We start from the raw sequence: 16,942 nt of genomic DNA, 5'->3' as shown, positions 1-16,942 counted from the left end.
TACAACAACAACAATAATAATAATAGTTAATATTTATGTTCTAATAAATATTAGCTATACTGTATTTTTCAAATATTCATGTATTTAATTCTTACCACAACACTATGAAATAGGTCATAATTATCTCCCATTTTCCTAATGAGGAAAGTGAAACACAAAGGGGTTCAGTAAATCGCCCAAGGCCACACAGCCACTAAATGGCATAGCTTGGATTCCAACCCAGGCAGTCTGACTTCATTGCTTCCACTCTTAATTAACAAAAATGCCATACTGCCTCTTGTACTTCAGGGTGGTACTATGAGGAATGTGTGGGTGTGTATATCTTAAAAATGTTAAAAATCCACCAAGTACATAAAACCAAAGAAGTAATGGAAAGAATAGAATTGTAATAGAAATAAATTATGTAGGTAGTTTTAGGTGTAGAGGATGGCACTTGTGGTAGATCACTGACTTGAGGGGGAAGATGGCTTGTAAAAGATACATGTATGTGAAAAGGATTTTATATTGAAGGAATAAATTTTCTGTAAATGTTTAATTAAAAGGCTAACTTAAAGGATAGTAAAGAATTAATCTAAGTGGCAATATTTTGGCCAGTGAGGATTGCTGCTGGATAAATTTAAATTTGAATAAAATCAGCAAGTATCATAAAAAAACTAAAGAACTAAAAGTTTTTTCTGTTATTCTGTAGAAGACTGATCTCTGACATGCCACAATATGTCCTGAAAGTACCCACTTCAGTTATTCTTTACCTATTTGCTGGATTAAACTGGGTTTCAAGATCAGTTCCATTTGAAAGGAAAATGTTTCTAGTGGTGGTTTAAGACACTTTTTTTCCTATTCGGTATTTAAACTGAGTCATCCAATTTGAAACTATTGTGTCACATTTTCCACCTTTCATTCTCCTCAAGAGGCAAGAGTCAGGAGAAACACAAATTATGAACATTAGTGGCAAAGTGTGTGGTTACAAGAATCAGTAAACCACAGGATCCTTCAGATTCTGAAACAGTTTTTTTTTTTAAAAAAAACAGGTGAGGCCACTATGTGGAGTCCACAAAGAGTGATTATCTAAAGGTGGTACTCAGAGTGTGAGAACCAGCCTATAATTAAAGCTTCCTTATCCCATTATAACTCCTTCTTTTACGTAGACATCCTGAGAGAACCTATAACCTTGACTGCCTCTGAATGTTTTACAGAATTTATGTTTTACAAAATAACAATGCCGTTTAGTAAAGAAATTAGCACATACTGTGTAGTACTTAAACTGTTATTGCAACAGTGTTAAACAGTCTTGCATGCAGATTAAAGAAAACCTCCATTCTCAGATTTTAAGACTTTAAACCAGTTCACTCTAATCTCTCCAGTCTCCTGTGATGATATAAAGCATCACAGCCTCGAAAAACTTGTTTAGGATTTGTATTTTGAATTTTTATTAAAAGTCTTTCTTGCTCCTGGTCTGATTTTTTAACTTTATTTTAATTTCTTCCATATTTAATTGTATAACTCAGACTGATAAACTTTTCTTGCCAGCTCTTTAATTGGTCCTTTAATTGAACAGATATAGGCTGTACTCTGTGAATTCTAGATTAGCCGAACAAAAGAGAAAACTAGGAAAACCATGACAGTGGTACCAGTTTTAACATGTCCCTTGTCCTCATTTCTTCAATTCCAGCTTTTATCCACTTAAATTGAGTGGTGTTAGCTTAGATGGAGCCTTCATAATATAAATAGATTCTAAAAGCAGAGGACTTTTACATTGTTTCAGGAATGAGACAGAAAATATGACAGATAAGAAACAGCAAGAATAGAGATGAACTACAACCCAATCAAAAAATGGGCAGAAGACCTAAATAGACATTTCTCCAAAGAAGGCATAGAGATGGCCAAGAGGCACATGAAGAGATGCTCAACACCACTAATTGTTAGAGAAATAAATATCAAAACTACAGTGAGATATCACCTCACACCCCTTAGAATGGGCATCATCAGAAAATCTACAAGCAGTAAATGCTGGAGAGGGTGTGGAGAAAAGGGAACCCTCTTGCACTGTTGGTGGGAATGTAAATTGATGCAGCCACTATGGAGAACAGTATGGAGGTTCCTTAAAAAACTAAAAATAGGGGGCTTCCCTGGTGGCTCAGTCGTTGAGAGTCCGCCTGCCAATGCAGGGGACACGGGTTTGTGCCCCGGTCCAGGAAGATCCCACTGGCCACGGAGCGGCTGGGCCCATGAGCCATGGCCGCTGAGCCTGCGCATCCGGAGCCTGTGCTCCGCAACGGGAGAGGCCGCAATAGTGAGAGACCCACATACCGCAAAAAAAAAACCCAAAAAACAAAAAACTAAAAATAGGGACTTTCCTGGTGGTGCAGCGGTTAAGAATCCGCCTGCCAATGCAGGGGACACGGGTTCGAGCCCTGGTCCGGGAAGATCCCACATGCCGCGGAGCAACTAAGCCCGTGAGCCACAACTACTGAGCCCGCACGCCTAGAGCCCATGCTCTGCAACAAGAGAAGCCACCACAATGAGAAGCCCGCACACTGCAATGAAGAGTAGCCCCTGCTCACCGCAACTAGAGAAAAGTCGCGCACACCAACAAAGACCCAATGCAGCCAAATAAATAATTTAAAAATTAAATAATTAAAAACAACAAAAAAAGTAAAAATAGAATTACCAAATGACCCAGCAATCCCACTACTGGGCATATACCCAGAGAAAACCATAATTCAAAAAGACATATGCACCTCAGTGTTCATTGCAGCACTATTTACGATAGCCAGGACATGGAAGCAACCTAAATGTCCATCGACAGATGAATGGATAAAGAAGATGTGGTACGTATATACAATGGAATATTACTCAGCCATAAAAAGGAACGTAATTGGGTCATTTGTAGAGACATGGGTGGACCTAGAGACTGTCTTACAGAGTGAAGTAAGTCAGAAAGAGAAAAACAAATGTGTATTAACGCATATATGTGGAATCTAGAAAAATGGTACAGATGAACTGGTTTGCAAGGCAGAAGTAGGAACACAGATGTAGGGAATAAATGTATGGACACCAAGGTGGGAAAGGAGGGGTGGGATGAATTGGGAGAATGGGATTAACATATATACATTAATATGTATAAAATAGATAACTAATGAGAAACTGCTGTATAGCACAGGGAACTCTACTTCGCTGTACAGTAGAAGCTAACACAACATTGTAAAGCAACTACACCCCAATTAAAAAGATAAAATAAAATGTTACATTTCATTATTAAAAAAAAAATAGAGATGAACTAGTTTGAAAAGACAAGGTCTTCTGGACTAAAGAAAAGAGGGATGTCAATGGGGGCAAATTGAAGGAGGTCTTTCAATTTGATAACAGTAGGTATACTTGTTCTTGTGTGTATTTAAGATGAGCAGGCCTTTAGCTTGCCTATGCAAAGCTGACATTTACTGAGCACCTACTATGTGCCCAACAGTACTTTACTTGTCTCAACTTACTTAATCCTCATAACAACTCTATGAGGTCATTACCATTATTTCTTCCATTTTATAGGTGAGTAACTGAGGCATAGAGAATGTAAGTAACCTAACCAGTGTTATGTGCCTTGTGAGTGGTGGTGCCAAGTTGCAAACTCAGATAGTCTAGCACCAGAGCCTGTACCCTTTACCTCTATGCTAAATCAGCTCTAAGATAGCAATTCTGTACTTCATTGCTATACAACAAATTTAAAAGTATTTTTTGCACAAGTCTTAATTTGTCATATATCAGAGGGGAGGATAGTTTCAATGTAGAGATGTGTCAAGATACTGGACCTACCAAACATGTAACAGAAGCTTTCTGAATTGGGAACCATAGTATAGTGTCACATCTCATTGGTTGAGAAAGAGAGGGGAATTTCATTTCATACATTCAAAATTTTTCCTAATCTTTTTGCTCGTTTTGTAGTGATCAAGCTATAGAAGCTATTTTCTAAATTTATCTTTAAATTTAGAAATTTAAAGATACTTTAAATTTTTTATATATTTTATACTTTTTTAATATATTTTATACTTTTTACAAAAAGTATAAATCCTTTTATAATACTACATAGAATGAAAAAATATGCACAGATGAAATTAATAGGAAATACTAACTATGAAACTGTCTACTATAAAGAAAATGTGAGAATGAATACTTTGAAGATTATCTAATTTCAACAAAATTTAAATGTTAGTAAATGGTTATACTTCTTGGTGTGGCTACAAGTGATTTTGCACCTTCTTTGTGCTTTTCTTGAATTCGAAAATTTCTTTCATTAACTTGTTTTCCCCATTATAACAGAAGTCATTTTTTTAAAGCTTCATGAATTTGAATAAGGAAATTTAATTAAAGATTATTCTGTAATTAATTTGTAATTTTTTAAAGTGGCTGAGTTAGCTTACTGCATTATAAACTCATTGAGAGCAGAGAATATAAGCTCTCCTTCTTTTAATTTCCCACAATACCTTTTCTTGCAGATGGTACCAGGCTAATATGTAATCATTGACCCAAAAAAATCCTTACTGTGAACGCTTAAATTCACCAGAGGGAGAAGTAAAATGAAATTTAGATGAATCTTCAAAAGCTGGTATAATAGAAGCAAGTGCTAGGGGATAGGGAGTCATGAAACTTAGGGAACTTAGAGCAGAGTAAGAAAAACTCATAAGTATCAGAGTTCCTTGTGCCATCGTGTACTGCAGCTCAAGTTTTCACTAAAATTTGCAGTTTGCCAAAAGTAGCTCTTGTGATTTCACCAGAAACTTTTTAAAAATATAAGAAAGGTGTTATTAAAACCAAACAAGATTACCACAAGAAAATTACAAACTGATCTGTCCCATGAACATAGGAATAAAAATCCTAAACAAATGCCAGCAAATTGAACCCAGTAATATACAGAAATTATTATAAATTATGACCAAGTGAAGTTTATTCCAGGAATGCATGGGTAGTTTAACATTTCAAAATCAATCAATGTAATACATTGTATTAATAGAAAAAGAAAAAGGAAAATCACATGATCATCTCCATAGGGGTTTTTGTCTTTGATAAACTTTAATAACCATTCATAATAAAAACTAGGAACAGAAAGGAACTTCTTTAACCTGATTAAGAGAATCTACAAAAATCCATGGCAGAATTCAAAACAAGACAAAGGTGCTCACTATCCATCATTTCTAGTCAGCATTGTACTGGAGTTCCTAGCTAGTACAATAAGACAAGAAAATGAAATCAAAATCATAAGCACTGGAAAGAAATAAAATAGTCATTATTCACAAATGACCTATTAATACACGTGAAAAATCCAAATGAATTCAGTCTTCTTGGAATAGGCCAAGAAGGTTTATTTCTTAAACAGAGCACCGAATGCTAACTGCAAAGAAAAATATAATTCATTGAGCTATGTCAAGGTTAAGAACTTCTGTTTATCAAAAGACACCCTTAAAAAGAATATAAAGGCATACCACACCTAGAAGATATTTACAGAAGAGGACCTGACAAAAGACATATCTATAATATACAAATAACTCCTACAAATCAATAACAAAAAGCCAGATAACCCAATAGAAAAATAGACAAAAGACTTAAATAGAAGCTTCATAAAAGAGAATACCTAAATGGCAATAAACATATGAAAAAGTGCTCTCAGCCTTATTAGACATAAGGGAAATGCATATAAAAAGAACAAGAATAGCTAAAATACCAAAAGTTGTTAAGAAAAAGAGCAATTAGAATTCTCGCAAGAGGGAGGAGATATGGGGATATATGTATATGTATAGCTGATTCACTTTGATATAAAGCAGAAAATAACACACCATTGTAAAGCAATTATACTCCAATAAAGATGTTAAAAAAATAATTTTCATGCACTGCTGGTAGGAGTGTAAACTGATAAAAAAGCACTATGGAAAACTGCTTAGCAACAACTATAAAACTGAACATATACATACCCTATATCCAGTAGTTCCACTCCTAGGTATGTGTATATTCACAAAAGACATGTTCTAGAATTTTGTAGCATATATTTATAATAGTCAATACTAGAAATAGCCCAAATGTCCTTCAAGAGTAAAATGGATATGTTGTGGTATAGTCACACAGTGGAACACTTTACAGCAGAGGTTAGCAAACTTGTTCTGTGAAGAGCTAGATAGTAAATATTCTAGGTTATATGCCATGAGAGTTTCTACTCCAGCTACTCAACTCTATTGTTGTAGCATGAAAGCAGCCATAGACAGTACTTAAACAAAAGAGCATGACTGTGTTTTTTTAAACTATTTATGGGCTTTGAAATTTGAATTTCATATAATTTTCATATCATTAATATTAGCTTTCTTTTGATTTTTTTAACCATTTAAAAATGTAAAAATTATTTTTAGCCACAGATCATACAAAAACAGGCAACAGGACAGATTTGGTTCACTGGCCATAGTTTGGTGACTCCAGATCTGCAGTAATAAGAATGAAGCAACATAACTACATACATCAATGTAAATTAACTGCACATAATTTTGAGTGAAAAATCTAGACACAAAATAGTACATACTGGATGATTTCATTTATATAAAGTTAAGAAGTAGGCACAGTTAATCTGTGACATTAGAAGTCAAGATAGAGACTACCCTTGGGGTAGTTGATAGTGACTGCACAAGAAGGCTTCTGGGACACTAGTAAGACATTCTGCTTCTTGGTCTGGATGCTGGTTACACAAGTATGTGCAGTTAGTGAAAATCCATAGATTATACTTTTGATTTGTGCACTTTTCAGTATTTATGTTACTCGAATAAAAACTTTATTGAAATAAGAGCCTGTTAGTTATGTGGGATTGGAGAGGGGAAAAAGAGGTTTACATGACAGTAGTTCTCTACCAGGAAAAAAAAAATTGACAGAAAAGACGCAGTAATCAATGGAAGATTTTTTTTTAAAGGATCACTGAAAAAGGTTTAAAAAATTATATCAGTGACAAAATTTCAAAACAAAAGAGGGCCTGTGAAGATGAAATGAAGTATTATAAAGTGGCTGAAGTTTTTAACTCCTCTTCAAACACTCCATTTTAAAAGGTAATTTGTCTATTTCTTAAGGAAAATGATATAGATGGATTTTATTGCTGAGGAAATCTCCAAAAGGAAAAAAATCAGAGAATCATTTGAGCTTTCATTAAACCTCTAGCCTTTTCAAGCATCTCTGAATATGGATTGATTAGTTCCCTTCTTATGTCTTTGGATCCTGCTAGTACTATAGTTAAAACTAGGTCATACTTGAAGTGAGAGAGTGACATGGACTTATATATACCACCAGATGTAAAATGGATAGCTAGTGGAAAGCAGCCGCATAGCACAGGGAGATCAGCTCAGTGCTTTGTGACCACCTAGAGGAGTGGGATAGGGAGGGTGGAAGGGAGATGCAAGAGGGAGGAGATATGGACATATATGTATATGTATAGCTGATTCACTTTGTTATAAAGCAGAAACTAACACACCATTGTAAAGCAATTATACTCCAATAAAGATGTTAAAAAAAAAAAAAAAACTAGGTCATACTAAGTCCCAACCATGCAGCCTTGAGAAAATATAGCCCTTTCATTTTATGCTATAGATGTAAAATTTAATTTTCATTTTTTATATTCAAAGAATAAAAAATATTTTATCCAAAGACATTATGTATATTTATACTTGTAGTGGTTTAAGTTCCCATGGGTTGATTCGATTGTTTCAGTGGTATCTGTGGGAGACTAAAGAACTTGTTTGGGGCTTTGCTGCAGCAGCCAAGAGGCAGCTTTAGCTACTGGAGTCCATGAAATTTTAAAATAATTTTTTAAACTAAGAATGTACAGAAAGTTAAGCAAGCTGTTACATAATTAGAAACCTGTAAGAGTTTTTACTCTTTGTCTGTCACTGAACTTTGAACTAAGATAAATGTAGTTTTTTAAAAAAAACTAGAATACTATACTTGCTGAGCACTCTCTTTACAGCTCCTTGGAGTATTTGTATAATGTAACATTAACTTATTTTCCATGCTTTTGCAATTCACCTTTTGTGCAACATTACTGAGAATTTTTTCACCAAATTCCTTTTGTTTAAAACCTGCTTTGTGTGTACACACACACACACACAGTCCTCTTGAATTGTCATCTTCATTTACAGACCAGCACATACAAACCACTCCAGCCTGATTTCTAGAATTTTTTATAGTTAAAAAAAATCCTGCTGCTTATGGCTGTGATACCTGTTATTTTTTATGGGTTTTCATAAAAAATAGGGGTGAGAAAAAAAATACAGTACTCTCTGGCCTTTCTCTACTTTCTCCTCCTTCTCTATTCCCCCTCTACACAGAGGAGTTTAATTTTAAATGATAAATGTGGAAATTAGAGACCATCGAGAAAATCCAATTTGGTGAGGAGTTTTAAAAATCCCATAATAAACGCAGAGTGAAATGTATGATTTAATGCAGGGCGCCAATGGCTGCTATTATGGGCTATTAGCAAATCGGGGCTGAGAGTGAATCTTTATCACTTGGTGAGTGCGGGTTGGTCCTGCCTTTCCCTCTGCTATTGATTTGTAGCCGCTTGTCATAATGACACCGGGAAGCAATGAATGGAAGATGTGCTTTTGATAGGATTCAGGGGGTCTTAGAGGGGGGAAAGAAAATTCAGCAAGTTTTCTATCTCTTCTGCCTGATTAGATTTTTTTCTTCTTTTAAGAGCTTTCACATTCCAATAAAAATGCTAAATCAGCTCTGTACCAGAATTGTTAGGGTGTAAATAGCTAGTCACATTCAAAGGAGGAAAAGATATAGAAATACCAGCCATACTATGGAATGTTAGATGAGTTTGACTTTATAGAAATGCAGTTCTGTGTGTGTGCATGTGTGCGTCTGAACACATGAGCAGTGTGAAGGAGTGTCAAGGCATAATGCTATTACGTACACTTACTATATAAAGGTACACCTATTTTTTTGTAAGGGTGTGATGGTTTGCATCTAAAATACAGTAGAAGGTGATCTAGCTTTATATGAGTGTCCATTTTATGAAAAGGAGACATTCTCTGTGTGTGTGTGTGTGTGTGTTTAACTCCATAGAGGACACATAGAAAGAGGTATACTTGTACTGCTGATAAAGAAAATTAAACTTTCTAAATCTAGCTGCTCATAGTGGAGATTTACTCAAAATTTTCAGCATAAGGAAAGCACACTGTTTGAGAACAAAGGCACTCATAGGGTGATCCAATGGGGGGAAAATTCTCTATAGAAAAACTACTTTAATTTTTCTTTAGAATAAATAAAATAGAATAAAAATTTCCTTAGCTGTGGTGATATGGAAATGGTTAGGTGCAACCTGCGTATATTTCAGTTCTACACTTTTACAAGGAAACAATTGCTTTCCTTCCATGTTCTTTTAATCCAAGGTAATGCAAGTCCCTGTCTTCGCATGCAGAAGTGCATGAGTACAGGCAGTATTATATTAAAGCAGTGAATATGGAAAATGCGAGCATGGAGGTAGGGACACATTCAGTGAACATATTAGGCCATCTTGTTAAAATCATATGATAAAACCCATCTTCTCACCAGCTTTATTTCTCAGGCAGGTCAAGATGAGACTTTTAGTAAGAATAACACAAATATTTCTCCTACAATAAGTAGATACCAAGTAGATACTTGTTAAATGCTTATGGTTATACTGTATCCCTTTATCTTTACTAGTTGAGGAAGAATAAATGGCAAAATACACTTGCACTTAAGCAGGAACCAGGTAAGGAAAATAAATACCGTCTGGATCCTTAGGACATCAAACACCACCAGGTTTTCTAGTCTATTGGAATATACCATGAAAAAATTAAATAGGCCTAGTTTATAGTATTTAATGTCAGGGACCCAAAAAGCAAAAAGTTTCAGAAGCAAAAAGTTTTGATTACTTTTTGAAAACAATCGAAACTATTAAAATAAATGTATTTCTCACATCTGTGAATTGAAAAAAGTTGTGTCCTACTCTACGTGTTAATTTCACTAAAACTGTGTGTGTGTGTGCGCGCGTGTGTGTGTGATTTAAAACCAATAGTAAGTGATATAGACCAAAAACAGTTTATCTGTAGTTAGAACTTTGTGCCAAATAGGGACTGCTTCCTGTTAGCCATACCACCTACCTGAAAGGACCTTATGAGAGCCTGTACCTTTTCAAACCTTGAGAACAATGCCCTTTAACAGAGAATGTTTCACAGGCTATGTAAACAGCTGCCGGAGTTCATACACTCCCATTCCCCATTCAAGGACTATGCCTAAACTCTGATAAATTAGAATGTTGCCATTTATTATGTATCACTTATTAAAAACTAATTAGTGACAGAAAGAGGAATTTCTCCATTTTCAATGGGGTTTTTATTTTATTGTATATAGTAGGTGATTATTGTTTGGTCTATATATGGCTATTTCATACTACAATGAATTACCTGTATTAAAGTAATAATACCATATGTTCACCTAGCTTTTGTTCTTAGGTTAAAGCATAATTAATCATTCCAAGAACACAATGAGGTAGTCCTTTCCATATTTTATATATGTTAAGTGATTTCTACTGTTATCCAACCAAAAGTAATAGAGTTGAAAATAGAAGTGTGAAATATTTTTATTTTTTTACCCTGAGGTTCTATAAGATATAAATGTAGTATATCTCATTTGATAAATTGGGGTAAATAAATATTTTATAACTTGAAATTTTTCCAAAATATCTGTGCTATTATTTGCTAGCAAATCTTTTAAAAATTATAATAATGTTTACTGTGAGTTTATTATGTCATTGGTTATTTCCTCTTTCAAAGTGACAGGATAAACATTTTCCTACTATTGAAGATTTTGTCTGGGGCTTATAAATAATATACATATATAAACTATCAACAGTTTTTCTAATTGACACTAACTTGAGTAAATAAATGAAATGAGATTATAGTTTGTTTACAAAGCACTTTCACATATATTAAATCTAGGATCATTGTTATAGTTGCTTTTATTATAGTTGAACAACATAGAAATGAGTAGTAGAAGAAAAATAGCCATGTCTACACATATAAATATAATGAGGGAAGGGAGAAACTCGAGACAAGAATAATTCATTGTTTTGTGTAAATAGAAGACTAAAAATAAGGCAAATAAGATAGAAGAGAAATTAGAAATTCCCGGACATAAAAATATTAACAAATAACACATAATAAAAACAGCACATTAAAAAAATGATCTAGATAAATGGAAATTAAGATGTTTTGCAGAATTTAACCTCATGTTTTATCCATCTACTATCTTCTTAAGCTTTTGTGGGGTAGTAAAAGAGCAAGATCTTTTCCAAAAGTGTTCACAGTACAGTAACATTTCTATAAGTTCTACACATTATCACACTAATCCTCCCATTATCAACACTCCTGTGTTGTTTCTGGCAAGAATTACTGCTCCTGTTTGATGGAGGAGCTGAATCACAGTGGTGATCACTAACTTTGTCAAGGTCAGTGCTGAGTCAGGAACAGAAACAGAGACCAGAGGTTTTTTTTACTCTAAGTGTTGTGGCCTGTTTATACCCATTTCTCTGTCTAGTGCTGTCATCTGTTTGTTAGAGCTCCTGTTCTAATTGGACACTGTTCAAGGATTTAGATAACACAAGTACTTGAAGGCTATGTTTCAAGAATATTTCATCTCTAAACGTTGTCCTATACTAGAAACATTAGGACATGTTGCCTTTTATTTGTACCAATTATATTTTTGGATTGGTATTTATTTAACCTTTTTTTAAATTGAGATATAGTTGATTTTCAGTATTATATAGATTTCAGGCGTACAACATAGTGATTCACAATTGTTAAACATTGTATGCTTAAAATTTTGTTTAATCACTTTATCATGCACAGTGCACATTTAAACTTATTTAATGTGCACAATGCAGAATAACATACCTCCCCCCCTACAAAAAGCCAAACAAAACAAAATTTTTAAATGAAACAGAACTAATAGATCTATGAATTCTAGTTTTTCCATCAGTGTTGTTTTCTCATTCATCAGAACACAGTTTCAGAGATCTTATACGTACCCATGTTCTCAGGCAGGTATCTGATTGACCCTCACTTTATTAAACAGAATGACAGCAGTACATAAACAAGCATACGTACACAGACATACCACACACATATACATGCTTAACCTGCTTATTAGTCCTTTAGCTTTTCCTCATCTTTCTCATGCTCTGGCTTTAATTAATTGTGCATATGGTCTTTTAAAAGGGAAAACGTTATGCCCAAGATAAAGTGGTAGTCAATGGAGTTACTGGTCTTATGGTTAATATTACTTGGTGTGTATTAGACAATGAAAACAATGATTTCCTTCACTCCTTTAAATTTCTTTGTACTAGTGTCAAAACTGTTTAAAGGAATATATTGCCATTATTTAATACTGCCTTTTGGATTATCTCATGTTTGTTTTTTTCCTGGAATTTAAAAGATATACTCACCTTATAGTCAGGTAATTTGTTTTTCTATGTTTTCGCTTTTGGATTTTGATTAAGCATGAACAAAATTTTTTACTATGTCATCAGAAATAAAAAGTTAAACACAAACGAGTTTTAAAAAATGTTTTTAGGATACCACCAGCCTAAGTAGATAAGTTTCCAGAGACTGAGGTTGAGAGAAGCAATTATTGTCACTTTTAACTTTTTTTTCTGAGAAAACAAACTCCTCTTTTTATAGGTACTATGAAGCACACTAAAATTTTGGCAAATTATTTCCTTTAAAAGCTAACCCTTCAACAAAAAGCCCGTTATTTTTAAAATAGTTGTACCTCATTTCATAAAAGTTAAAAAAAGAAAACCTTCTCCCTCTTTAATATATTATGATAGTCTTACTTAGCTGGAATTACAGCCAGAAAAATGTTCTAAAGCATCACTTATCTTTCTTGGCCCAAGTTCCAAAGAAAACCTAAGGTCCAGTATAAGCAGAACAATTCATGAAAAAATTGATATGAGCACATTTCATTTGCAAGATAACACTAGAGGGCGCTCTTCAGCAGGTTGCAAGAAAAGGTCTTTCTTACTGGTTTCAGAGCCTGACTTCGTAATGGGGGTTTGAGGAGCTGGTTCAGCGGGTGGGGGAAGATGGCATTTAACCTTTTATAAGCTCTACTCTACCAGAAAGACTAGAAAATTGCAATTAATGCCAATAGTACAATACATACTATGTTTCTTAAAAACATTGTTTTAATTTTCCATGAAGCATGCAATTTTTAGAAATTAAGAATCTCAATTACATCCAAGTGTCTCATCTTTTTAAGAGGGTACATTTATTTTTTTAATTAAGTGTTGTAAGGTTGTTCCCCCATGTTTCTGTTTATGTCAATATTCTTTTCTACATAGATGAATAGGAAAAAAATTATTGGTACTTCATTTCTGGAATAGGAAATGCATTTATTTCTCCTCTTAATTTAAAGAAGCTGAAATTAAACCTAAAGTAACATTCTTTATCTTCTCTGATAAACCTTTTTCCTTTCTTCTCCCAGCCATAGATGAAAATCTTTTCCTTTTTTTTTCTTTGGAGTTTGCTTTGAAGCAACCTCTTTGCATGCTATCCTAATCACTATTCTTATTATTTTATCCTAGTCCACAAAAGAGATATGATCTCTAAATCATATATTTTCTCTTATAATCCTTTGTTTTTTCCTTCTCTCTTTTCTTTGTCTTACATTTTCATTTTCCCTTTCTTAATACACCATGCTATAAGGCTGCAGGAAGAGGGTAGTCTATCTAAAGATTATTAATTCAGTTTTTCTAACAACAATTCTGAATCTATGTAAACAATTGGCATTTAGATTTCTACCTATAGTAGAGATACAGTTGACAGATCACCAGTGTTAATGGCTATAGTTGGGAGGCAGCAAAGCATATCAGATAAGAGGTTGGGCTTTGGAATTAGATCAACTTGAGTTCCTGCTGGCTTTGTGAGTGTGAGTGAACATCTATAAACCTTAGTCTCCCTACTGTAAGCATGGGGATAATAATAATAATACTTTAATTCAGAGTTGATGACTGAAATATATATATTCATCAATCACACAATAAGCACTAAGAAAGTATTTTCAATTAGTTATCATTATTTGGATTTAGCTGTGATTTCTAATTGTTAGTATTACCCTACTTGTTTAATTTTTTTTTTTTTTTTTTTTTTTTTTTTTTTGCGGTACGCGGGCCTCTCACTGTTGTGGCCTCTCCCGTTGTGGAGCACAGGCTCCGGACGCGCAGGCTCAGCGGCCATAGCTCACGGGCCCAGCCGCTCCGCGGCATGTGGGATCTTCCCGGACTGGGGCACGAACCCGTGTCCCCTGCATCGGCAGGCGGACTCTCAACCACTGCGCCACCAGGGAAGCCCTTGTTTAATTTTTATGCAATGCCTATTTGTTATAGAGTCTTAAAATTATTTACTTGATTTTTATTAACTTTCAAACACAACAAAACAATGTGAAAACAGATAGCATTGCCTTGACTCTTGAAAGACCTTTGGGAGTAAAAACCAGGGATAGGACCAGGATCAGGGTCGGGATTGCAAGGTGCCTATGTAGCAAAATATAAAGAAGGAGGTACTCACTCTCAGATGCCAACCCTGTACTTCCATGACCCTGAGACTGAGTGCCTCCTTAAATTTTGGACCCTAGGTATTTCTCTTGCCTCACTCCAGTCCTGGCCCTGATAAGAACCTCAATTTTCACTTTGACTTTTGCCTTAAGTTCATGGAATCATTGCTTATCAAAAAAGGTAACTTGCATATGGCTCAGCCTGTGTGCAGGGTCTGGGCATAAAGAAGTTTAAAGAACTTTATCCAAGACCTTCCAATCTTATGGACTGACTTGAAGACTCAAAGTGTCTTTGTTATTCAGATGGGTATTTTAACTCATAATAATGGAATGCCTTAAATATCTTGAATATCAAATATGATATAATAACCCTTTTTATTTTTGTCAGGCATATTATAACCTAAAAATCCAACTTAGCCTTTAATTCTTTTATTAAATTTATCTCTGACACAGCATGTTTTAGGCCATTCTAGTAAGGTTACCGATCATCCTTATTGCATCCAAGTCATTTCAGCTGCAAATGACTAAAGTAAAATACAAATCACCAGTGTTATATCCAGAAGGTAAAATTACATGGAGGTTTGGGCTGTAAGTAGCTACATTGCAGTTTAGTAAAGTGACAAAGCTAGTGTTTGTTTTGGTCATCACTGAGAGATACACATCTATAAGGGAACAAAGATCACCTTTTTGTGTTCTCATGCCAGACTAAAAGTTCATATCTGATCACAGAACCAGCATTCCTGCTCTTCAGAGACACTGTGTTCTCCACATTCCAATCAGTTCCAAAGCATTCTTTGTGCTAATAGTGGAAATACTTATTCTGTTCATTACTTTCATTTTAAAATCTAACTCATTAAGCCTGCATGCAGGGTCTGGGCATAAAGAAATTTAAAGAACCTTTAACTTTAAAGCTCATGTGTTTGCCTAATTTGACCCCATTCTCAGACTTTATGGGGACCTCATCATAACAACAATTGCAAACATAAAAGCATATGCATAAAAAAGACTATAAGCTTAAAACAAAATTTCTTGATTAAGTGATAATACCGAAGGCTATCTACTTAGAAAACTTTCCTAGATCCTCTTGATTTATAAATTCTTATCACTCAGGAAGCTTTCCTTCTCTTGTTGAGTCCAGTAAACTGAGTTAGATTTTCATATAGCTCAAGAAAACTAAGTCTATTGACACTGATGACTTTCTAGGAAGTATTCCCTCCTGTGAGCCAAACTGAAACCACTTCCTAAACAGAGTTACTCTTGGACTGACATCTTCCTGAAGATGATACTTGTAAAACAATTTAAGGTAACTGAACAGGAGGTTAATTTCTTTTTTTTTTTTGATTTTTTTTATTAGTTTCTGCTTTATAACAAAGTGAATCAGTCATACATATACATCTGTTCCCCCATCCCTTCCCTCTTGCGTCTCCCTCCCTCCCACCCTCCCTATCCCACCCCTCCAGGTGGTCACAAAGCACCGAGCTGATCTCCCTGTGCTATGCAGCTGCTTCCCACTTTCTATCTACCTTACGTTTGGTACTGTATATATATGTCCATGCCTCTCTTTCGCTTTGTCACAGCTTACCCTTCCCCCTCCCCATATCCTCAAGTCCATTCTCAAGTAGGTCTGTGTCTTTATTCCTGTCTTACCCCTAGGTTCTTCATGACATTTTTTTTTCTTAAATTCCATATATATGTGTTAGCATACGGTATTTGTCTATGTCATTGGACAAACCACTAAACTCATTCGATATTCTTGAAATCTTTGTTCTGCTCACACTTTATATGAGAGTAAAGCTGTCATGCTTTGTTCCTACATTATTGCTATAAATGTGCAGTGCTTACTCTCTATATAATAAGTCTTCAAAAGATGTTGACTGCCATAGTTGCTACTGTTTCTAAGAGGGAGGTTTACTAGAAGATGTACTGAGAAAATAGCCTAATAGAATGGTTAGGAGATCAGCCCTAGGTTTGAACTCTGGCTCCTAATTAAGTTAAATTATTTCTGAAAGACTTAGCTTCTTCATATGTAACATGAGAATAATGATAGTACCTACCCCATAAGGTGATTATGATAGTCTGTTAAGATAATACATTAAAACACTGATTATTATTTGACATCAGAAGGCTCATGAGAATTTGGTACAGTAAATGTGTTCTTTTCTCTAAAAGGCATTAAAATTAATTGGTTTTTTAAATTTTTACTTTAAATAATTGGAGGATATTCTCTCTTCTAGGAGCTTCCATCTCAGTTGAAGCTCTCATCCAGGCTTCAATTATCTGCCTTTAATTCTGGTTTTTTTTTTTTTTTGGCCTTTGATTCTTTTCTTTTTAGCATTTTTATTGGAGTATA

The 16,942-nt window shown here is 34.6% G+C and overlaps 1 long non-coding RNA gene across 1 annotated transcript in view; it reads left to right on the top strand.

The window, feature by feature from the left end:
• Positions 1–16,942, top strand: part of LOC308605845 — a 191,336-nt gene that overhangs the window by 143,081 nt on the left and 31,313 nt on the right. The gene's annotated exons all lie outside the window — the stretch shown is intronic.

Source organism: Mesoplodon bidens (genome assembly GCF_964165515.1).
Source record: "Mesoplodon bidens genome assembly, chromosome: 18".
Lineage (NCBI taxonomy): Eukaryota > Metazoa > Chordata > Mammalia > Artiodactyla > Ziphiidae > Mesoplodon > Mesoplodon bidens.
The sequence above is the reverse complement of the archived record's forward strand: the minus strand, read 5'-3'. Positions and strand labels throughout refer to the sequence as shown.